Genomic DNA, 25,380 nt, shown 5'->3' on the forward strand with positions numbered 1-25,380 from the left:
CCCCCCCCCCCCCCCCGTAAAGCTGCAGAAGCATCACCCCCCCCCGCCCCCTGGGAGATCACCCTCAGGTCCACGCGCAACCCTGGACTCACCTTCCTCCAAGAGATGAAGGGGACCCGGCCACCGGGTGTCCAGCGCCTCCCGCTGGAACATTCCCCCCCCCCCCCCCAGGCTGACTCGATTCTGTACAGCCTCCCCCCCACCCCTTACTCCCAGCTCGAGGTGAGCTCACGGTAATGAAAGATGGGCAGCCGCGGGTGGCTAGCGTGGGATGAAATCATTCCTATTTTGGTATCTGGGAGCCGCAGCGTCCCGGGGCGTCGCGCGGGGCGTTGATGTGGGTGGGGGGGCCGTCGGGGGGTGTTACCTGCCGGCCCCGAGCGTCGGCGGCAGCGGGGGCAGCTTGTTGCTGGGCGCCCGGGGCGGGCTCGGGGCAGGAGGCGGGAACGGGGCGGGGACGCGCGGGGCGGGGGAGGGCCTCGTCGCACTTACGCGCGGTGTCCCCCGCCCCTGCGCCGCCCGCCCCCGCCGTGCTGGGCGGACGTCACCGCCTGCACTGTAACCCAAGAAGTGAAAGAGCCGAGGGGACCCGCACCGCGCAACTTCGCACCGTAACAAAGGCGGGGGTCCGTGCAGGGCCGGGGGCCAGGGAGGCCGCGGGGGAAGCGCGGGGCCGGGGGAAGGAAGGGAAGGGAGAGGACCCAGGGTTGGGGAGGGCCGGGGGCCGGGCGGGGGGCCGGCCGGGGCGAAGAGAGGGTGGGGGGAGGCCCGGGTGGGGGAAGCCACGGGGGCGGGAAGGGGGGCGAAGCGGGGCCGGAGGAGGGGAAGCCGGTGGGGGGCGGAGCGGACACTGGGGGTGGGGGGAGCGGCCGGCGGAGCGCGGGGTCCGGGCCGGGGTGGGGGAGGGTCCTGGCCGCGTCTCCGCGGGGGTCTGCGCGCGCGGACGGCTCTGGAGTGGACCCCGGATTTCCCAGGCCGAAGCGCAGCGGGGGGCCAGGTAATTGCTTTCTATTTTAAACTTCACTTTGTTCTAGTGAAGATGGGTGGCGGCAAAGGCGTGGCCCCCGAGGATAATTACATAAGTATTCACACCTGATTGGAGCCCTGTGGCCAGAAAGGGCACACAGGGCGAAATTTGGGGGGCCGGAGTTTATTGTGTGGTACTTCATCTTCCGGCGCCTTAGCGGACGGCTGCTGGGTTTTGGATTTCTGTGTTGTGTTTTTGTAATCTCACAAATCTTTGGCCCATAGAGAGGCCAAAATATAATATCTGAACTGTTTCTAGAAACACAGATGGATTTCCGGGCGGGGGGCAGAGCTTTAAAAGAGTATTGACTGCGTAACAAAGGACTCAGGATGGTACTTGCACCTCTTTTCATGGACTCACTGTACTGATTTAACTACTTAAGTGCTGAGAATTACAGACACAGGGCTCCTCAGAAAATGTTCTACGTGATCATAAAATGAACTTTTATTCAAGACGATTTTTCGTCATTAAAAGTAACGCAGAAAGAGAGTCAAGTAAAGCAGAAAGGCGTTTCGCGGCGAAATCTGCCATTAAGTCTCAAATCCTGATTAAAGACGATTTGGAAAATTGATCGATGTACATTTGCCATATGGCTGTGTTATAAGTACGATTAAAATATTGACCAGAGTGGCAAGCCAAGTGTCGGGTGTTTCTTCAACAGAAGCTTTTCCAGATTATTTTTTAAACTACCCTATTGATACGACTGGAGTATTGTGACTGGAGTATTTTGGCTTCGCAATGTATTACTTTAATGTGCCGGAGATTCATGATATTTGATATGATACCCCCTGTTGCCCTGTTTCAGAAAAAAAAGAGCCCATTTGTCATTTGTTTCTGCTTCATTTTCCCTTACAGTCTTTGATTGTGGAGTTAGAATAGCTGTGTGAGTTATATTTACGTGCACTGGCTAGAATTAGAGATCCCACAGACCAGCTATGGGGCATGGCTCTGAGAGACTTCCCCTCTTAGCAGAATTGAAGAGTGCCTGGTGTGGTGGCTGGGAGCTGGATGACTAGAGGAGGAGCAGCTTTAGTTTCACAAGCATAGCCATCTTGACTGGCTCTGCAATAAAATGAGCCTGTGGCAGCAACTTGATGCCAGTGGTTTGGTTTATTGAATCAGAATTTGAGTGTAAGGTCCTTAACAAACATATCCTGTCTAATATTTTTCTTAGTTGGTTAGTAGGACTTTGTTTCCCCAAAGTTCCTCATTTGCATGTACTGAAATGTGCAGATCACATTATGGTTCTGAAGAATTGGCTGTCCTGGTGGGCATGTGATAAAGCCAAGCAGGAGACCGTGTAAGTCCTTTCTGAAGCAAAGCAGAACTCACAAGTAGCCTCTTAGTATGTTCTGAGTCGAACAAAGGAGAGAGAAGAGTTTTGCGTGTTTTAATTTCTAGAAGCTTTTGTTCATCAATTAGACTTTCTACTTTGCTTTCTGCACTGAAGCCTGCTAGCTCCAGAACTTTAACTTTGGGATGTATATCTGATGATAGTCCTGGTAACTTGAGAGTTTGCATCCCCAGTGTCCGTCCCAGAGTTATTTGTGAATGACCTTTGCAGGGACTGGTTGGTTGACGAAGACATGACGTTTTCCTGTGACTGCACAGTCCTGTGCTCTGACTTGATGCGACGTTGTCCCAGAGACCAAAATTGAGTGGATAGAAGGAGAGATGTTTTGGAAAACAGATCGCATCTTTAAGAACACTTTGTGTCTCCACTTCGGTGACTTAAACTGTAACTTCATGTACTTTATTGGTACCTCTGTGGAGATATTTAAGTTTTCTAAGTGACGCATTGGCTGTGGAGATTGAGTTCAGCAATAACGATGTGAACAAGAGGAGACTTCGTTAAAGGACATTTGGAAATAAGGTATGGTCAAACAGATGGTTTCTAATCTTATCAACTAGGGAAAAAGAATATGACATGGGAATTTCGTTGAGTGTAGTCATGATTGTTCTTGAAAAAACAGTCCCTGATTATTGGGTCACTATGGATTTTTATTTATTCATTTCCTGGGATACCTATTGGTCTTATTCACAATTTACCAGAATGAATCTTATAAAAAGAATTTCGTGGGAGTGGTTGAAAACTGCCTGGAGATTGTGTTTGGAGTTTCAGCAGCCTGGGACCTTGAAAGGTGGATACCGGGACCTCAGATCTGCTGGCTGGATTCATCGGGAAGGAGCTCGGCTGAATGCATGTACTTTTAGGATAATGCCTATGGAAGTCTTCAAGATACTATGCTATTTTTGTTTTTATTCCATTTAAACTTAGGAGAAGAGGGCATGCATTATCTCACTGAAAGTGGTATTTTGCTTCCTGTACAACTAGATTTGTAATTGAATAAACCATGACATTTAAGTGTACAGGAAACAAATATCCATTTCCTCATTGTTTTTTTTTTTTGTGGTATGTGCTCAGTATTTTAATTGGAGGCATCTAAACTTTTTCAGTGATAGATGTGGATTTAAGCATGGCTAATCTAAGTATGGAATAAAGCAGAAGTTAAATTTTTAAATTTAATATCTGTATTCTAAATATTTGAATTGAAGACGTAACATTCCTTTTACAAAAGCAGACATCTTACCCGCTGTGAATGTTTATGCATCTCAGTGCTTGGATGAAGCTGCTCTAATACCATCAGCTAGTTCTTTCGACCATGCGTCTCCTTGCAGCCCTGACCCTTCTCCCTCAAAAGTTCTAGAAGCTGTGGGAAGATTTTAATTACCTCTCGTCTTACTGAATGCAGCCAAAAATTAGTGGGTCTGTGTGCTGGCCTCCTGGAGCTTGGCGTGTGCAGCTCCAACTTCATCAGTCCACTGCTCTGTACTTCCACGTATTGCTCAACCAGCATTCAGCCAAGAGACCTGCTCCAGGCTTGCTTGCCGCCTGACTCCGTTGACCTTTGTTTCTAGAACTGATAATGTCTTTGCATGAAGAAGTGATTTTATTGCTGTGTTTTTCTCACATGGCCTTGGGAGTGACCCTTCTCTGCTGTTAGGAAATGACATCTCCTCTGGATTTGCACTTTTCGAGTGAATTGCAGAGTCAGCTTGTGGTTTTGCTCTGAAGTCTGATGAGGTGGTGGCTGGGATGCATCTTCCTGTGCATGATAGAGATACCTTGTTCTGTAGAGATGCTCTGGAGCAGATGTCAGTACAGCCCTGGACAGACAGGAGCTGCGGTTCAGGTCGCTGGCGGGTTTGGTGGTAGCAGTTGTCCAGCTGTCTTTGCAGCTTTGGCCCAGCTGGTGGCAGAAGCCAACTGGTGTGACCCCCTCCTTTCACCCCCCCATCCCGCTGGTGATCTCTCTCCGTCTACCTTTCCACCCAAGTGGCCAAAAGAATTAGTGGCAGCAGTCTACTAAGGGTTTGAATGTATTTAGGGGCCACAGAGGTGACCCCTGTTTTCAGATTCAGGTGCTGGCCTCAGCTCTGTCTCTTGTAGGAACCAGAGAGGGTTGGGGGTGGAGAGGTGGGACATTTGATAGAGGCATAACCTCTGCCCTTGGCCAATAAAAATCCCCACGCTTACTTCTACCTCCAGACAGGGTTAGGGTGATTTATAAAGCAGTGGCGCTCTATATCAGTGGATGCGGGCTATGGGTATCTTAAAATTTACAGTAATATTGGTATGTTGTCACAAGCTCATTTTGTGAAAGGAATTCCATCAAATACTTGCCTTTTGAGAGAATTTATTAATCAGCCTTCTGAAAAGAATAGAGAGAAACTTTTGAATTTCAAATGTCTCCTCCAATGCTTTATAAAGCATCTTTGAAAATTAATTTTCTTCAAAAGAGGACTATTTTGGGGGGCGGGACTTAGCAATAGGGGGGCTCTACTTAAATGGATGATAAATGTGTCACTCATATTTAAAATGTATATGATCTGTTAGGTATAGCAAATATATTTTAGATGGACTGGGAAAATTTAGCAGTGGCAACTGTTTTGTGTTCTTTATCGCTGCATCTGGCTGCACGTGACTTGAACAGCTGAAGCTTTTCTTTCCAATGCCAGAGCTGTCATATTTGTGCCTAGAATGAAATGTTTTCCAGTGGCATACATTGGAATTGTAAAGAAATGTGATTGTGTACCTCCCAGCATTATTTAAAAGTAGCTTTCTAAAAACTGGTATTTAATCTTCGGTTCAGTTGGTACTGAAAATTACAAAGCATGAGTAATTATAAATGCAGCTATTTTTAGGAAGCAAACGTAAATATATGTAAAGTTATGAGTAAAACAATACACAGGATGGCAAAAAAATAAATAATTTAAAAACCAATTGTGTCGGGTTTTGATACATTATGCTGTATATTCCAAATAAGTGTTTATTCTTCTGGACTTTTCTCTCTGCTTTTTTTGTGACTGGGGGGCAGTCAGGAATTTAATCCCGTTATTATGTTCTCAAAAACTACTTTAAGAGATATATATTGTTGTGGAATTCGGGTGGTTCCTTAATTGATTGGTGAAAAGAGGATGATATATTAATATATTTTGTTATTTTTGAGATCAATTCATCTGGTGTTTTATTCCTTCAAAACCAGGTAGACTTGTCTCCGATTGCTGATATAGCGCTGGCTCCTGGATACAGCTGTCCTATTAATAGTATTATATTTTTTTGCTCATTTGGAAGAGGTTTGGAGACTAACATGTGGTATTAGCTTTCAGGATAAAAAGGGAGACTTTGAACAATTCAGGTTCTCTGTTAAAATTTTGTGCTTTTTTCCTTCATGCCTAAGGATTGAGGTTTTTTTTTTAGGCACTTAAAAAATCCTCTAATCTGCGATTCTTACCATGTGAAAGTAAGAGACATTTGCTTAGGAATTTGTGTTCTTTGTTTCAGAAAAGGCCAGCATGTGTCCATCTTTGCCATATGGAACTATTTAACCTATACTGCATGAGCTGGCTGGGAGCTGCGTTCAGGTGCTGATTTATTTCGGCATCTGAGAATGTTCTTGAATCTCTTCCAGCAGACGGGGCCTTGAGACTTGTGCAGAGGAGTGGTTTGGGGCTTTAGCAAGTTTGTTGTTCAGCAGCTATAAAGGGTAGTGAGCAAGGTTCACTTGTTCCCCTGAAATAGTTTCTGTGATTTTGTTTATTCAGGGCAGCTGAATCCCAGGGCTGAATGTGTGCAGTTAAAACTTCTGCTGGTTGCAAATAAGGCAGAGGGTTGGCCTGACCAGAGAGTTCTCCCACGGTTTCATTCCTGATCAGTCCTGTGATTTAAACCACATCTAAAAAATAAGTTGGTTTTTATTTTGCCTTAAAGACTTGGCTTTTTTTTTTTTTTAAATAAATGGATGAATGAGTGAACAGATGGACAACCCTATCACATAGTTTTCCTAAACTTGAGGCATGCTATTCTCGAATTATCTGCAGGCAGAGCTGTGATGTTTTGATTTAAAGATTTGTTTATACATATTGGCTTTGAATTTTTGGATAGACCTGTATTTAATTCACAAGGATGGCTTCGTAGGCCGTGTTCCAAGAATTTTTTAATATAGAACACCGCTGAAGATTTTTCCTCTGTTTTAACATCCCGAATGGCTGTGCAATTGCTACGAAAGCTAATATGTCTCTAGATACCTCTCCTGCCGAATCAGTCGCATTAGCTTTAATCATATTGTTTTTCCTGTTTTAAGGCGGGAGGCAAACAAATCTATACTCATTCATGTGTATGCCCCCAAAGAAACGCTTTTGTGGACAGAAGGCGGGCCTGGGTATTGGCTAGGATTTGAGATCTGACCATGGGCACTGCCTTTGGTGATGCATAATTTATATTGGCATTATTGCTGACACAGAGAGAACGTTTTTATGCGAGTTTGAGAAAATACCATCATTCACGTTGATAATCATATTCCCACCAGATTTAGATTAATCGTTTCAAAGCTTTTCGTGTCTTTAGCATGACCATTAGCATAATGGTGATAATTTGTCCCTTTTGAGTAACATCAGGCGTAATTTGAATTAGTCTTGTAGTGCAGGCTTTGGGACATCCAGGTGCTAAAGAGGCTTCCTTATTTCAAAAATGTTTTTTTTATTTTTTTGAAATGAGAGGTGAGGAAGATGATCACATCCTTAAAACCAGCTTAAAAAATAAAACTGTTAGTACAGAAGTGAATTCCTAGTGGTCTGTAAAGCTACTTGCCTAACAACGTAAACTTGGGGACAATTCTGCATGAAAGTCGTGGGATTAGTGGTTTAGTGATAGGATTAAAATTAGCCTCAGTAAATTACCCTGGTGACAGAAAAGCAGAATCTGTTAATGGTTTCACAGGAAGGTTGCCTTATCAGTTATTTTCTAGGTTGATGAAAGATTATGGGTTACTTGGAATTTTAACTTTAGGAAGCATTCTCTCTAACACCAGGGCATACAGGTTGAAGTCCATGAACTAATCTGCCATCATAACATTTGTAGGCATAAAATTCAGTGGTGTTAATTACCGTCACAATATTGTGCTTCCGTCCCTGCCATCCATTACCCAAACTATTTCATCCCCCAGACGGAAACTGTCCTAGCTAAGCGATAACTCACGTTCTCCCCTCCCCCTGCAGCCCCGATAACCTCGAATCTACTTTCCTCCTCTCTGAATTTGCTTTTTCAAGGTATTTCATGTAAATGGAAGCATGCTATATTTATCCATCTGTGTCTGGCCTCATACTAATTTTTCATAAGAGAGTAAATGCCCAGCATGCAATATTAAGTCCTAAAAGAAAAAAGTCCCCAACTGAGTCTGGAGAGCACGGGACAGTTTGCTGAGGCTGCCAGCGTCGCATCAACACTGTCATCTTATTTTCAGCCCCTGGAGTGCAGGAACCTTTGTGGAGAGTGAGGCGCTTTGCATAAGTCAGCCCTTCACATGTGCTGCAGGGAAGACAAATCCATGCCCCAGCAGAGGCAGGCGTGGGGCAGGGAGGCCGGGCCAGGCATTGGGGGCACTTCTCTTTCTGCAGCATCTCTGGGCAGCTGAGAAGTTGGGGGGAGGTGCCAGCTGCAGGACCAGAGACTGGGTGGGCCCTGGTGCCTTCTCTCCTGTGGCAGCTCCCACGCGCTACTGCTCTGTCTTGCTGCCCCTGTGGCTGCCCGATGGGCTCTGGCAGACAACTGACCAGCACATGGAGACATCTCCATTTCCTCTGCCTGCTCCAGTAAAATTGGGAGCTGGGCCAGGGTGCAGTTTTTTTTTTTTTTTTTTTTCTTTCTTTCATTGTGCAAGAGCAGCTTGGAAAACGTAGGCCTCTGCATTCGCAGGCGAGCAACGTAGCCAAGACTCTCGGCTTTCTCAGAAGAGCAGAGAACAGTAAATTAAGACCCCACATTTAGAATTGATTTTCCCTTCTCTAAAGAAGGTAGTACTAAGTACTTTTCCAGTACTTACCTGAACCTCTCCTCTGAGTAATTTTGCTAGCCTTTCTAGAGATTTCTCATAGTATCTTAAGACCAATGTAATCTAAGAATTGTGGAGACTTGCTGAATCAGTATATTAAGTTAGAATACCTGCATGTTTTTAAGTATCTTTTGTTCTTGATGAAAGAGAGCCCTGGGTGTGCATTTGCAAAACTCTTGGGCGGGGTTCAGCCAGCTGTTTTCTCTAAAGGACCATGTAGTGAATATTTTCAGCTCTGTGGCCATTCCATCTCTGTGGCACCTACCCAGCTCTGTCAGTTCATATGTTGATGAATGGCTGTGTTCCAATAAAAGTTAATTCATGGACACTGAAATTCAAATTTCATTTAGTTTCGTGTATCACAAAATAGTATCATACTTTTATTTATTTATTTTTGTTGGACCACTTAAGAATGGAAAATCCATTCTTAGCTCGCAGGTTGCACACAAACAGATGACGGAGTGCTTGGCCCGCTGGCTGTAGTTTGCTGACTAAGTAGTTTGCTGACTGCTTTCCAATAATGCAAGCCACATAGATAATTTTAGATTTTCTGAGTCATATTAAAAAAGGTAAAAGGAAACAAGCAAACTTAATTTTAATAATGTATTTTATTTAACCCCATGTATCTGCAGGGTTATTAAAACATGTAAATGATATAAACATTTTTACAGAGATATATATATATTTTTTGCACTCGCAGCCCATGCCAGTTTGGCCTGTCCACATTTGGTCTCATAGGCTAGTGCAGCTCCAGGCTGGTAATGCCAGGTCCCTGCGAACTATGGATGGGTGCAAACGTTGAGTCAGAAATCTCCACTCCTGCAGGCTCTTGAGTTTCGGTTTTCTGTTGCTCATTTTCCAGCTGGTCCGCTAAAGCTAGGTATATCTTGGAATATCACAGTCGAATCCCAGCCTAGTCAAGGGAGAAAGGATTCTTTTTTTACAACCATCCAGCTAGCTGGGTTCTGCCCAGGAGCCAGAGGTAGTGGTGGCCACTGTGGGTGGCCGCTGTGCAGTGGGGAGGGCCCGTGCCGCTGAGACAGTGGGGGGCAGCCCCCTGGGGGGCCGGACCTTGCTCCTGAGTCCCTGGTGGAGCCCCCCCCCAGCACGCTTTTGGAAGGAGGAGTCGAGGTCTTTCCCTGTACTTCCTGCCCCCAAACCCAGCCTCTGACGTGGTGTTTAGTCACTCCCATCTCTTAATCCTGGCGTTGTGCTTACGTGGAAAGGAATTTCAGTGTGATAGAGTGTCCCTCTGGCTCAGGGTCCACTGTGTGCTGTCCGTGGAGCCTTTGGCATGTGACGGACCCTCTTAGTCCCCATTTTCCCCTCTGGAAAATGGAGTGAGAAGAGGGCCACCCCAAGGGCAGTGGGCGAACCCAGCACATTTCATGGCAGCTTTGAAAGAAAGGGAGCTGGCCCTGGCTACAGCTCGTTAGGGGTGCAGCAGACTGCGTTAGAGATGGAGCGCTTGTTGACTGAGAAGTCCAGCTTACAGAAGGGACAGAGGCGACAGCTCCTCTTTCTTTCCTGCACGGTCTTTGGTCGAGCGGGGTGGTCTGGGCGCCGGACAGCTGACACTCGCCTGGACGCTGACCCCTCCCAGGGCCCCTCTTTCTGCAGCATGTGCCCCCAGCCCCGGACTCTTAACATGTCATGTGACAAGGGTCCTTGCAGGCTGAGGGAGCTGGGTGGTGAGTGTGCACTTTGAAATGAATGTTGAGTTTTCTGCTTCTTTGCTGCAAAAAGCTTTTCTGCTTTTGTAAAAGTTTTGGATTATGGGTGTGTATATATGCTCTACCTTCATCAGATGATGATTTTATATCTGGAATATCAACTGTATAAGGGATTTAGTTATTCCTTTTTTTTTTTTTTTTTTACAGATTTAAAACAATTATTTTCCAGTTTTAGAGAAGAAATGAGAATATATTTCCATTAAGGAGACGTTATTTATAATGTTATTTATATATTCAGACTTAAAGCTGTTTTATCATCATTTGCTACATTTTAATTTTGTTAACCTTATAATATTATAAAAAGCAAATTGACAAAATCTAGAAATTATTAACTTTACTTGAGCTTAAATTATGCTTGGAGTGAAAACGCTGAGTAGAGTTTAATCATTTGTTATCTGCAAATCATTGTTGTAATGGTGGATAGCAGCAAACTCTTCTTCCTGTTCAAAAACAGAATATTTTACTGAGGTTCTGATTTTACACATCAGCCTTCTCACATTCTTCATCGATGACCTTGTCACTTTCTCATGTTTTCTCACAGGAATTGGAATGTAGCTGTTGCGTTAGAACTCAGCACACTTCTATTTCTATATCCAAGTTTATGGAAATGCCTAAGTTTGGGGATTTTCACTTAGGTGATGATCCATTGTGGAAAAGCAAACTTAAAATTTTTCTTTCTTGTCTTCAGAATGGATCTGAACAAAAGTACATCATCAATCCTTTTTAGTAAATCATTAAAAAATAGTAAAGATTTTTTTCTTTCAAATTGGGTAACAACAATGCTGCACAACGAACCCAAAGCAGACACAGGTCCTTTAGAGGACACTGCTTTGCAGGGGATGGCAGTTAAATGTAGTGTAGTGGATTTTCAGTCCTGCATTTCCAGTGTTCTTTGAGTATTATTTGTGCTTTATTCCTGGGCTCTTAAGAAATGTAGGAGATACGAGGAAGGGCATAAAAAGGGCCCTGCCCTCAAACACTTGAACAAGGGACCATTTTATGAGTGTGTGTGTGTGTGTGTGTGTGGGAGTAGTGTGTGTGTGTATGTGTGAGAGAGTGTGTGTGTGTGTGTGTGTGTGTGTGTGTGGCTGATCGGAAGGGAAATGGAACAGAAAAGAGTGAGGGGATTTTACAAGTACAAAATAGCCACAGAATCACATTTTGTAGGTGTATTTATTATTAAGTGCTGCGGGGTAGGCGCAGAAACTTGCTATGGTTTTTAGGGGATAGATCTAATCTCTAATCTAGTCTTTATCCCCATGTGTCTCCAGACAGCTGCTCGATTTGCCTTTTGGCATGGTTTCAAGGCAAGGCCATGTTGAATTGGGACCTCCTTCTGAGCTGGGTCCTGTTCTTTGATGGGGCACTTGGGCTTACCTGTTATTCCTGCTTACAAATCCAGACCTTCAGATCAGCAAGTTTGTTTTTTGGAATGAGGGTTAAGTCTACTTCTTGAAAGATCAATCACCTCTTTTGAGATGCAAAAAGGCATTGAAACAGATGAGAATTCTGTTTATTCTCTTGCTTATGGAATTGCAGTATCAGGGTTAAGAAAACTTATCAGACTTATTTAATAAGATGATCTACTAGAATAACCAAGTTCAAATCTACATTGTTCAGCCAGGATTATATGTGCTGTTTATCTTTCTGCTGTTTCAGTGGGCTCTGTAAAATAGTGTCTTTAATAATATATGCAATTTTAAGCAAAGAAATGTTTCTGCTTATAGGGAAAATGTGGATATTCAATATTAGGATCACCATTTGTTAGAGTATGCACCTAAAATTCTTTTGAGAGTTTCAGATGTCCACATGAGTCTCAGAGAGTTAGAGCTCATATGTGGGTCCTTATTTTAAGAATGGCTTAAGCCTCTGACAGCCTATGCTCAGACATCTGGGGGGCTTGGGAATGTCGCCTGCTTCTCCCCTGCCCTGTGCCATTTATGGTTTTTCCCAAGGTTATTGCTTTAGGATATGCTAGTCAGATGACATTTCAGTATCATAATAAATTAAAGTGTGTTCCGAGGACAATATCCCTTTTTTTGGACAAACCATGTCTGGTTTTGGAGGTTAGTGGAAAATAGACATAGCACTATAGATCTAAATTTAACAGGGCAGAATTTCTTTCATATTCTTTTGATGGTCACATCATTTCAAGATGTCTGAAGTTAGAGCCTAGAATATGGAGTATGTCCTATTTTGAATGGGAGGAATTATAGTAGCTAAAAATAAGCATAGTTTGTTTCCCTGTGACTACCTGATGTTGACTTCATTTCTTCTATAGACTTCCCTTTGTTGGCAGTGAGTTGAACTGAATGTCAAGATTCCCGGGAATTAATATAAAGCTACACAGTTTAATTACTGAGCCAGAATTATACATTCACAACTGATTCCCAATGACTCAACTGCTTTTTTATTTCTCTTGAATAATGGGATAAAGATAGACAGTGGTACTTTTTGAGATAGAGACAGAGATTTTGAAAAATATGATACGGAGAAGTTCACAAAATGGTATGAAGATGCAGAACTTTTCCTTTAGTGTTATAAAAGGGAGGTAACTGTTCGCAGAATTCACTGCTGATAACAAATTACCAGATTTTTGAACCCCAGATTTGTTCTAGTAATTTAGTAATAGCCACATATATGGAGTAACTTTCTCTTTTCCCCAAATTGAACTTTCTTTGCAGATAATTATGCAAAATACATAGTTCATAGAATACAAAGTCTCCATCATCTTTCCCCTCCAAACGCGGTCGAACGAGGAAATTGTATTAAAAAAGAAGTGTTAGACATGGACACATTTTAATTTTATGTGAGCTGTTATTTATTGGGTGGCTTCTGTGGGCCTGTTGCTGTGTTAGGCATTTTAAACACATTAGCTAAGTGAATTTATTAATTGTTATTTTACTACACGAACTCGAATTCAATGCGGCCTGGCACCTTGTTTGCGAGTTTTCCTGCAGGGATGCTGGGGAGGCGGTTGTGGGTGTGCCCTCACTGTGATTGGCCAGGGCGCCGACCAATCGGGGCCGGTATTGGCCGCGCAGCCGCAGGTGATGGCAGCTTGGACCAGCGCGATGGCTGCCCGGAGGCCGTCTTTGGCCTCAGCGTTTGGGTCAGTGCGGTTCTGTTCCAGTGTGCAGTGACTCCCTGCCACACGGTTTCATCTCTGTGGGACTCCTTCCCCAGGATAAGTTGTCTGAGGTGGAGCTTTTGGGATGAGGGAACGTTTGCATGGGTATTTCCCCATTTCTGCCTCGGTGGCGCTGTTGAGGGGCGCCCCTCCCGTCCGCAGGACTTTGACCTTGGCGGGCTTTGATTGACCTTGGCGGGTTTTGATTGACCTTGGCGGGCTTTTAAATCCCGGCCAGCTGGGGAAAGAATTCATCGGTGACTCGAAGGTTTTGAATGTTTGACTGTTGGGTGAGCCCTCGGAGTGGCCTGGGGGTGGGCTCTGCCGGCCCGACGTGCTCGCGGCTCGCTGGGGACGTTTGACCGGACTCGGGGTCCTTTGCTTCTCTTTCGCCATGGATGAGTTCTTTTGGCTCCAGAGAAGTTCCCGTAGCCTATGGGCCATTTGTCTCTTAAAAGGTGTGAAAGGTTTCGGGTGTGAACTTGTCTGTTCTTTGCTCATTTGGATGAGCGAGTCCACTGACGGGTCTCCCAATTTCTTTAAGATTATCAGTCCATTTATTTTTTTCTGTATGCCTGAGCGAAAATGGGTCATTTATATGTTCATAAAAATCAGTTATTTCTTTGATCTATGTTGTCAAATTTATTAACCTAGTGTTTTGAAAAATATTATTCTTTAACTATCCCTTCTTTAGTTGGTCACCAGAACTCATCTTGTTTGTGTAGGCCCCAAGCCCCCCACTTTTTTTTTCTTGATTAGGCCAGAAAGTTATTCACCTAATTTATTGGGCTTATCAAAGAACAGTTATGAGTTTTATTTATCATTTTACTATCTTTTCTGTTTTTTCTCATTTAGAATTGTTAGCTTTTCTAATTCAAATTTAAGAATTTTTAAATTCTTTTTTGTTGCTTTTTGAATTGAGTGTTTCATTTACTTATTTTCTTATTTTTAATTACCATAGCTATTTATATTTTTAGCCACCTTTGTATTCTGTAAATTTTGACATATGGCAGTTTCAGGACAGTTTGCTTTTTTCTCTTTGCTACAGGAGTTATTACGGAGGGAATTAAAATTTTCCCAAATGGCTCAGAGTTTGTTTGTTTTTTCTTGTTACTAGTTTTTTAGTATCATAATAATGTGTTATGAAGTACATGACATCTGAATTATTTCTGAGTTATGGGATGTTTAAAGGTTTGGAGGCAGTATATTTTGTCACCTTGCAAAATAACATAGTGTTCAATGATTCTGTATTAGATAAACCTTATATCTGAGTCCTCTATTTCCTGCCTACTTAAGCTGGCAGATTTAGGAGATGTTTGCCCATTTTCTTAGATCCATTTTCTCTCTGTCGATCTTTCTTGTATTCACTGCAGTTTTTGCTTTAAGTATTTTATTGTGTTATTTGACTTAAAGGTTTATGACAATTGTATCTTCTTTATGATATTCTTAACTTTCATAATGGTAAAGTGACTTTCTTTGTGTGAGTTAGTACTTATTTTTCCTTGAGCCATACTTTTAATGATATTTTTATTTTCACTGTTGTATTTTCATTACATTTTGCTGGTAAATTTTTATCTACCCTTTATTTTAAATTTTCTGAGTTCCTTAGTTTTAAGTTTGTGTTTCATAGAGAACAAATAGTTGAATTTAGTTTTTGACCTTTTCATGGAGTCTTTTTAAGTTTGTGAATTTATTCCATTTATATTTATTGCTGAAACAAATTTATTTGTATTTTAAAAATATTTTATTTTATACTTCGTTTGCTTTTTTCCTTTAATGCTGTGTGAATTACATTCCTACTCTGTTCCCTTTTTCCTTTTTTAATTTTTGAAATCAAAAGGTATATAGAAGCTATATTGCATTTATATAGTTATAAAGAAGTTCTATTCGTGGTTATATTTCTATCTTTTGCTTAAATTTGTGTTTCTCCATTTATCAACTTTTGGAACAATATAATTTCGATTTCCGCTTTGGTGAAAGATTAAGAAGTGCGGGCACTCAGACTACCTTCCTCTTCTCCCCCAGTGTTGTTATTGTAATTTTCTTTTTTGATGTTATTTTAGTCCATTATTGTTAGCGTGTTATTTTTACATTAATAGGATTTATTTCAAGAAATGTAATAGTTACAGGTCTTTTATGTATAGATAGTTTTTTAGACTTAATTTGCTTTATAGTTATGTCTTTGCTTACTGGATTTAGTGTTCAATACAAGATATTTTGATTAGTTTGGCAGTTCTTTAATTTGATTTGCCTTGTGTTTGTCTGGATTACAGTTCCACGTAGCTTTTAAAGGATGTGCTGGGGAGGATTTAGTCTTCAAGGGGCAGCCTGAGCAGGGGAGGGGGTGGCTGCAAGGGGTGTCTGAGCATCCAAGCAGTAGGAAGCAAGGTCCAAGCCTGTGCAAAGGAGAGCATGACCTAAGAAAGCCAAAGAACTTTAGTGTTGCTGGAGCTTGATGTGTGTGTGTATGTGTGTGTGTGTGCCTGTAAGTGTGTACAAGTGTGTGTAAGTGAGCACAGGTGTGCTGGGGAGGAGTGGGTGGAGGGGATGGTCAGGTTGGGCCAAAGCTTTGTGAATGGCCTTTAGGCTGTGGGGAGTTGCTGAGGGCCTTCCCCCAAGGTGTGCTTCCACGCTGAGGTGAGGCCTGCAGCCAGTGGGCCACCTGCAGACAGGTTTGGAAACTAAGCCCTGGAGGGAGACCACTTAGCGGTTTTCCATGTGGTCCAGGGAAGATGATGAGTTGGTCTGATCAGGTGCAGTGAGAATGGAGAAAGTGGCCTGATTTGGTTCACACTGGTAGAACCCCAGAGACTGGTGATTTGTTGCATATGGGTGAGGAGGCTAGGATGATCTTCAGAGCCATGGCCTGGGTATCTGCATCGAGAGGCCTGCCATCTCCGGGGTAGACCCTGTCTCAGGGGAGGGAGGTTGTGCGGAGGAGATTGTGGAGTCGGTTCAGACATGTCAACTTTGTGGCACCGATGAGGCACCAACAATGGTTTCAGCAGGTTCTTAGGTGTCTTGGTCGGGTTTCCCTGAAGATGAAGCTTTCGGTCCCAGGTCCCAAAAGCATGGTGGCATTCTCAGCTGCCAGGCCAGCATCTAAGGGGAACTCTGTGGAATACTTTGGGAAACTCCTGTCAAATTATCCAACATGATCTACTGAGGCCACCAAATAGTCTGCTGAAGAGGCCTGGCTTTTTCTACAGGGGGAACGAACCCTTCTACCCCAATGACCAGAGGCTCCCAGAACACCAGAACCAGCTGTTGAGATGGGCCCACCACTGAGTTACAGAGTTCTTGAGAAAGCTTGTTATAAAGCTCTTATTTCACAAGTGGGAAAACGAAAGAAGTTCAGTGACAAACCTGAGACCACACATTTAGTTACAGGAAACAGGAAGAGGGCCCAGGACAGTGGACGTCTGTCTGGAGCCACCTCCCTCTTCTGCCGGATATCAGGTGATTTAGGAGCTGTAAATCACCCTTTCCCAGCAGGAGGGGAGCAATGAAGCACTCCCTGAAAGAGTATGTCCTTTCTTCTGTATCCAGGATATTGAGGATTTGATGACTATAATAATATTTTGAAATGACAATTGATATCATGCATACCTCTGAAATTGTTCTTTGTGAGTTTTTTCATTAAATTTTCAATTTTAAAATAATTTCAGACTTGCAGGACAGTTGCCAACATATTGCCAAACCCACACAGATACCTTTAACATACTGCTCCCCCCGCAAGATACCCAGACCCGCCAAATTTTAACACTTTGCCTCATTTGCTGTATCATTTCATCCATCCATCCATCCATCCATCCATCCATCCATCCATCCATCCATCCACCCACCTACCTACCTGTCAGTCCAACTACTTATCTGTGTCTGTCTCTCTCTCTAAATTTTCTATACATTTGAGAGTAGGTTGCATACATCATGCTCCTTGAATACACAGTACACTTCATGTGCATTTCCTAAGAGCAAGGATATTCGCTTAATTTAGCCACCTTAAGTACAGTTATGAAGTTCAAGAATTTAACATCAATAGAAAGCTTTCAGTTTATATTCCAGTTTTTTCATATGTACCACTGGCTGTCTCTTTTAGAGTCTTTAGTAGTAATACCATTTTTATTTGCATTTCTTATTTCTTTTGGCAAACAGGTTGTGAGGAGTAATGTAAATCATATTGAAGGGTAGATAAAGCATTGGAATGTTTTTTAATTAATCAGCTGACTAAAATACTTTAAGCAAAGGAAAGTGCTTAGGAGGAAGAATGGAGTATAGAAGGAACTTTACACATCAGATTTATTTGACTTACGGAACCATTTTCAAGTACGCAGAAGCCTTGCCGTATGTAGGGATTTATAGAAAATCATAAGAAGTCCTTACTGTGAATTAAGTCAGAACTCTAGTGCTTTCGGTTGAGGGGAGTTGTAAAATGTTTCTTAAAAATCAGCTAGACTAAAGTACTCAGAATAAACCCAGAAGCACAGAATAGGGTTCATGTGGAATTTCCAATCAGGAAGAAGTAGGACATTCCAAGACTGGTTTATATAGGGGCTCCTTGAATCAGAATGCTACAGTGTCACTTAAATGTTGCATCTAAAATAACTGACTTGGAATTTCTCAAGCAGGCTTTGAGAAAAGAGGAACTCTGTGAAGCGTATTTGTCTTGGATAGAAATTTACCTTTTATGAAACTCTTCTTTATATATGCTGATTAGAATTATATCTTTAAAACTTTTGATTTGTTCTAGAACTAAGTAAAAAGTTAAAAAAAAAAATGGAAAATTCCTTTTAGTTTCCTGGCTTAGGGAAGCCCAAGCAATGAATGTGAAGCCTACAGGGCAATCCACACACAGCCTGTTTCAAATTTGGGAACTTGAAATTGGCTCCCTCAGGTAGAAAAATTTCTGATTTTTTTCTTTTAAGTTTCTGGATTCTGGTGATGAGCTCTGACTTCGATGAGCCTAATCCCCTTTGGGCGATACCACTTTAAAATTAACATACTTGATGCACTTTTACAGTGGACTGTTGATCGCAAGTATTCTTTGTAAAAATACTTTGTCATAATTATTTGAGAGCACACTATTAAAGCATTTTTAATGATCTTTTTAAAAAGTTTTTTTAAAAACATAGCAACATACAAACATGAACATTCTTACCATATGATCATTCCATTCTTGGTATATAATCAGTAACTCACGATATCATCACATGGTTGTATATTCATCACCATGATCATTTCTTAGAACATTTGCACCAATTCAGGAAAAGAAATAAAAAGAAAAAAAAAATAACTCATATACACCATACCTCTTACCCCTCTGTCTCATTGACTGCTAGTATTTCCATCTACGCAATGTATGTTAGCCTTTGTTTTCCCTATTATTTTCTATACCCCTTACCACTCCCTTTCATTGATCACTAGTATTTCAATCTACTAAATTTATTTTAACATTTGTTCCCCCTATTATTTGTTTTTAATCCATATTTTTACTCAGCTGTCCATACCGTAGATAAGGGGAGCATCAGACACAAGGTTTTCACAATCACACAGTCACACTGCAAAAGCTATATCATTATACATTCATCTTCAAGAAACATGGCTACTGGAACACAGCTCTACATTTTCAGGCACTTCCCTCCAACCTCTCCAATATACCTTAACTAAAAGGTGATATCTGTATAATGCACCAGAATATCCTCCAGGATAACCTCTTGACTCAGTTTGAAATCTCTCAGCCATTGAGGCTTTATTTTGTCTCATTTTTCTCTTCCCCCTTTTGGTCTCGAAGGTTTTCTCAATCCCTTGATACTGAGTCTCAGCTCATTCTAGGATTTCTGTCCCACGTTACCAGGAAGGTCCACACCCCTGGGAGTTATGTCCACGTGGAGAGGGGGAGGGCGGTGAGTGCTTGTTGTGTTGGCTGAGAGAGAGAGAGAGAGAGGCCACATCTGAGCAACAAATGAGGTTCTCTGGGGGTGACTCTTAGGCCTAATTTTAAGTAGGCTAAGCCTATCCTTTGTGGGGATAAGTTTCATATGAACAAACCCCAAGATTGAGGGCTTGGCCTATTGCTTTGGTTGTCCCCACTGCTTGTGAAAATAGCAGGAATTCTACACATGTGGAAGTTGAATTTTTCCCCTTTTTCATCATTTTCCTAAGGGAACTTGGCAAATACTTTTTTATTCACTGTTCAAATCACTCTGCGATTTATTGGGGCATCAGTCTGGACAAACCTACAAAATCTCATGCCCTACTCATGGTTCTGTGCACTTATGGTGTTCAGTTAAACTGTCTGCATAAGTTATATTTGAAAATGCACTAGTCAAAATATAAATTTTGTACCAGATAAAGATTTTTTACTTTAGTCTTAACACATAAGTTAAAGTTTTAAAATATGAGTTACCATCTATTTTCAACACCCTGCAATATTGACATTCCTTTGTTCTATCATTATACACTCTAAGCATTCCTAGATTATACCATGTCAGTCTTTTTCCTTCTGATTTCATTTGTAAACCCCAGCCCTCCTCTCTCTATCATTCTCACATTCAGTGTACTATTATGTATTACAGTTAGGTAGTGTTGTGCTATCAATTTCTGAATTTTTGCATTCAGTCCTGTTGCACAATCTGTATCCCTTCAGCTCCAATTACCCAATATCTACCCTATTTCTATCTCCTGATTGTCTCTGTTGTTAGTTGAATTTCTCCAAGTTCATTCACTAATGTTAGTTATTTTTAATGATCTCAAGCATTTACTACCTAGACTGAGTTTTATAATTAATGAATATTAGTTGGAAAAAAACAGGAGGCAGCCATATCTGATTTTCTAAGTACAGTATATTTATTTCTGGTTCTATGGAATCTAGAGTGGAAGAAGATTAAAAAATAAAAAAATGAAATCTCCACTTAATCCCAACATCAAATTATAATTTTTATGGGCTGCAAAAGTTACCATAATTTTAATCTAAAAAATGAATCTCCCCCCTTGCTCCCAACCTTGTAATTTTATTTAATTTCTTCTTACATTAAAAGAAAGCACTGATAGCCTAACAGCAGTAGTGGAAACTGTTACTAGAGTTTTAGTTGTTTTAATGTAGAGGGGAAAATATGTAGTCTAAAATCATAAGAACTTATTTTTTTTTGACTACCTGCTTTGTGTAAGGACTACATTCATAGAACTTCACTAAAACTTATTTTTAAAAGCCCTCTAAAGAAGTAACGAGCATAGCTTTCTCTTAATATCAAAAATAGGACACCAAATCCTTAATAATAATAAGTTCGGGGTTTAATTTTGGACAGATGACTTCATTGTGTGCACAATTTACTAATTTTAAATTTTGCTGGATGAAGGCAAAATCTTTCTTCCAGTGAAGGGAACACCCTAATTCGAGTCCATTGGTTATTTATATTTAGACTCACAGAGCTAAACATGTGGAAACATGACTTCATTTCAAAAACTATTCAGGAATGAACTTTGAATATCCTTTAAATACTGTATGGGAAATTGGAGCTGGGAGACCCCTTTGAGATGTGGAAATTCTCTTACTAGACTTGTACCTTTTGTATCATACTTTAATGGTTCAGGAACTTTCCTTGTTGGAAAGAAATTTAAATATGTGAAAGAGTGGTAAATAAACCCTTGTAACCTAAACTCTTTTTTTTACTTTGTGAACTGAGCTCTAGAATTAACAAGGAAAGACTGGCTAACGTTTTAATTTATTCCCCTATCTGGAGGGTTTAGGTTGCACAGAATTGCCAGTGCTGTTTTCGTTAGTGAGTGACAAAGCCCCTGCACTGGACACAGATGCAGAGGCTATTGCCCCTCACTTGTGATACAGATACAATCAGCATGTGCCCGTGAACGTGGGAAGCAGGGTCCCGGCTTCTCCCCCTGCTTAACTGGCAGTGTCTGGGGGGCCCTGGGGGGCTCTGGCTCGTCTCACTGCCCACCCCATCCCAGGAGCAGCTCACGTTTGCACATCTAGCCTGCTCCTGCGAATGCCCGTCTCCCTGTGTCCAAACTACCTGGCTGGTGCTCTTAGGTGTGCCCTCCAGAGCCACTGCCCCGAAGCACAGGTCAGGCAGGGCACACTGACTGACCTTACTCACTTGTTCTCCAAGCACAGGTTTGGGCTGTGTTACGGTAATCTTGCTGTGAAGGGCTGGTTTGTGTGACACAGGCAGTTAAGAATCAGTAATAGTAATTAGACGCACGACTCACTCTCCTTCCTTATTTATGCTTTTTATTTGGTCACTTTGAGAGGGTGTGATGAATTTGTTCTTTCATATATGGACATCAATTTATCTGGTAAAAAAAAATCAGGAATTGAATGTCTAACAGTTTGACATGTGTGAAAATACAGGAAATTGCTCCATTCTTAGTCCATGAGGCTGCCTGTGTTAATTGCACAAGCCTTTTGAGGTTCAGACTCTGTGCAGATTGCTGCTTCTCAAGATCGCCCGGCAGGAAGCAGCAGAGCCTGCACTGGGCCCCACTCTGAGCCCTTCCTCGATGGAAACGGGCCCCATGGCCATTTAGGCCCCTCCTCTGAGATACAGAGTCCCAGGGCCCTGTGGGCGCCTCTGTGGATTTTTACTTCCAGACGTCCCAGCCTTTGGACTTTCCCCCCCACCATACCTCCCTGCCGCTCCCCTCTCCCCACCTGGCCTTTCTGGAAACGCGTTTGTAATGTCTGCTGCCATCTTAGGCCTCGTCCTCTCCTCAGCCCCGTGGGTACCCCCACACTGGTGGGCTCATCTCTTTCTGCACAACTTGGCCGCGTCCTCCTTCTGCACCTCCGGGGCTGCCTGCTTCCTCTTGGATCAAAAGGGAAGTCCTCCCAGCCACCTGCGGCCTCCGCCGGCCTCCTCCTAGTCCTCTCCTCCTGTTGGCCCCCGCTCCCCCAGCCCCAGTCCTCCACCGCACTTCCCGCTACTGTCCCGGTGGACTGGCTTGGCTGCTTGACCCTGGTCCCCAGATTTGGAATCCACTGTCAGCCAAATCCCTTCTGCGCCTCATACTGCTTGAGTCTTGAGCCAGTTCTCAGCTCCTGGCAAAATCTTCCCCGTGGGCCTCCTCCAGGTGAATCATTCCTTCCTCCTGCGTTTCCCTGGATTTGCCCAGAGGGTGCATATTAAGAACCTGTTTTTGTTCCATGGGGATTCTGTGTCTGAGGGCCCACCTGTACGAGCTGCAGCTGTTACCGCCCCCCTCCCACAACTGCCTTCCATGTTAGCCCTCGCTGGCACTTTGCACCCGCTTGCTGGCTGAATGTCACATGCCAGGGAGGTGGGTGGGCAGTGCGGCCCCCCAGCCCCTGCCTCGTGGCCAGCACGGCGCCATGGTTGGGGGCCAGCCGAGGGCATGCCAGGAGGAGCTACTTTGGCGTATCTTTTTTGGAGGTGAAAAGTTGAGTGCCAGGAATGGGCACTTCTGTAAGGATGACTGAAGGTGAGAGGAACCCTGAAAATAATGAAATTCTCTGGCAAAACACCTTCTACCTGTAGTTTTATTTGCCTTGCTCCCTTAGCCGAGAGCTGGTCCGGTGGGGAGGTGAATGCAGGCCTGGAACTGTCATGTGCACTGTTGGATGGAGTCCATTCTTTGGCAGTACCCAAACAGTAATAAAAGTAATTAATGCCGTAAATAAAATATGTTCCAGGAGCCTGAATTAATATTCGCTCCCAAGGGAACTTGGTAATTTCCAGTGAGGCTTAGATGAGTCACAAGGGGGTATTAAAAGTAGGAAAGAGAAGGAGTTGATCACCAAAAAAGATGTTTAAAGGAAAGCATAGGGCCATTTTTAAATTTAAAATTATGTGCCTTTGCTCTTCTAGATTTTGAATTTGGGGAGTGTGGTGGACAGAGAAGAGTTTGGGCAAAATTGAGAATTTGACTGAATGTGATTGTTGTCCCTCTTGAGCCATTATGTGGCACCAACTGGAGGCTTTCTTTATGCTGTAACCTCCACTGGCATGAGCCTGCTACCCACATTTCCTCTTTCTTCCCCTCAGTTCTCCAACCTCATTGCCACAGTGACATCCTAAAACACACCCTCCTGTGCCTTCCATATACCCTGTCCCCATGGACAGTCCTCTCGTCCCCACGCCAGTGGCCGAGAGGTAGAGTCACCTGGCTGTGCTGGGTCCAGCCTCTCTGCCACTCCCGGGCTGTGTAACATTAAGCAGGTAACATACCCTCTCTGTGCCTTGAATTCCTTTGGTGTAAAATGGTGAGAATGGTGGTAATTGCTCCCTGGGAGAGTTGTGAGGATGGAGAGGGTTAAAGTATGTAAAACATGTCTAGAATTTGACAGATATGTGGCAAGTCCTTCGGAGCCCTTTGTTGCTGCTGGCCTGTGCGTTTAGTGCTCACCTCTGGGACAGAGTGCAGGTTGATGGGAGGTAGTTTTGTGGTGGTAATTGTCTGGAACTTTAAAAAACATACCTTGTGGCAACTGCATATGTATATCATAAACTTTATGATATGTATATCATAAAAAGTTTCACAATTTTAAGTGTATAATTCAGTGACATTAATTATTGTCACAATATTGTGTAATCATCACCACTATTTCCCCAATTTTTTTATCATCCCAAAGAGAAACTCTGTATACAAGGAGTTTTGCGGGCAGCCATGAGAGTCAGGTCTGTAGCCAAGCGAGGCCTATGCCTTCATTTATTAATTTTTCGTTTTTTATGATTAATATTATTCATTTTGTATTCTTTTACTTTTCCCCCTTTCCTTTCTTTTTGAGATACCCGTGACTAGTGACTCTTCTGTGTTAGCCTGTTTTTTTCCCCTCCTCTTTTACTGTATTTTTATTTCATTTTAAAATTTTAGAATAATTTTAGATTTACAGAGAAGTTGCAAAGTTAGTACTGAGTGTGTGCACGGAGCCTGGAGGCTGCGGCACGTTTGACACTGCCCACCGCCTGCATTTGCCACAGTTGTGCTGTCAGTGAGACTCCCACTTCACTTGGATTTCACCCGTTTTTCCTTGACATCATTTCGTTCCGTCCCTCATTGCATTTGGTTGTGTGTCCCCTTAGGCCCCTTGTGGCTGTGAGCGTTTCTCAGTCTTTCCATCCCTCGATACTTTGGAGAATTCCTGGCTAGATGTTTCTTTCTTTTTTTTTCTGGCCAGGTGTTTTGTGGGGTGCCCTCAGCTTGGGCTTCTCGGATGTTTTGCTTATGTTGCTCAGAAGGGAGACCGACACTGAAGTGCTGCCACGTCAGGGGCCGGTCTTGTTTTATTTTACCTTCTTAATGTTTTAGTGTTTCCAGCTCTGCCTCCTTTGTTGCTCACTATTTAATAAGCCAAGAGAGGTGAGTTATCAAGTTTATTTCTCCTGAGATTCCATTCCCTTTCATGGCCTGCCACAGCTGACCTGAAAGTCATGGAGTTGGAGCCCTTACCTGATGTAAATTGGCTCTGATGGTGAATAGATTTTGGAATAGGCCTTTTCTCCTTTGAGGTTCCTTGACTAAAATAATTGCTGCTCCTTTGGTACCAAAAATAAAATCTTTTGTGTTTCTTCTTTCCTCTACCACCTATAACTAAACTAGATCTATTCTGAGGTCTCTGGAGGCAAGACATTGTCTCTAGACACACCATAACTCTACATTCAAGTCCATGTAACCTACCAGTGAGGGAAAGACTAAGCCAGAACTAAGTTTGTGTTTAGCTTGAAAACAAACATTCATGTAAAACATGCTGCCCAGCAGCTAGACTGGGCGCGGCCTCCATTTCCATGCCCAAGACTGGGGTTGTAGCAGGCTGGGAGCCTTGGGTGGCTGTGTCATGCACAGGCCCCCACGGGAGGCTGCTGAGGTCGCCCAGGGACTCTTCAAGTCTACACCAGGCCCACTGCCCTGTCTTTGAGCTGGCCCGCATGTCCTAGGCTGCAGCTGTCCTTAGGTGGTAGAACTGGGATTATGTCATTGCATTCAAAGACCCTTTCTGTGTTTTAGGGTGGTGGTGCTTGCACTTGAGCACCCTGTGAAGGGCCCCATGCTGCATTTCAGGTCTCAAAAGCTTACTTCCATGAAATAATTTTTTAAAAAGGAGACTTTTTTCTCTGCCTGTTGGGG

General features: G+C 43.0%; 1 protein-coding gene across 1 annotated transcript in view; it reads left to right on the forward strand.

Moving 5' to 3' along the window:
• The window catches only part of ZNF516 (zinc finger protein 516), a 114,538-nt gene that overhangs the window by 1,429 nt on the left and 87,729 nt on the right, over positions 1 to 25,380 (forward strand).

This window comes from Tamandua tetradactyla, chromosome 18 (assembly GCF_023851605.1).
Source record: "Tamandua tetradactyla isolate mTamTet1 chromosome 18, mTamTet1.pri, whole genome shotgun sequence".
In the NCBI taxonomy this organism is placed as follows: Eukaryota; Metazoa; Chordata; class Mammalia; order Pilosa; family Myrmecophagidae; genus Tamandua; species Tamandua tetradactyla.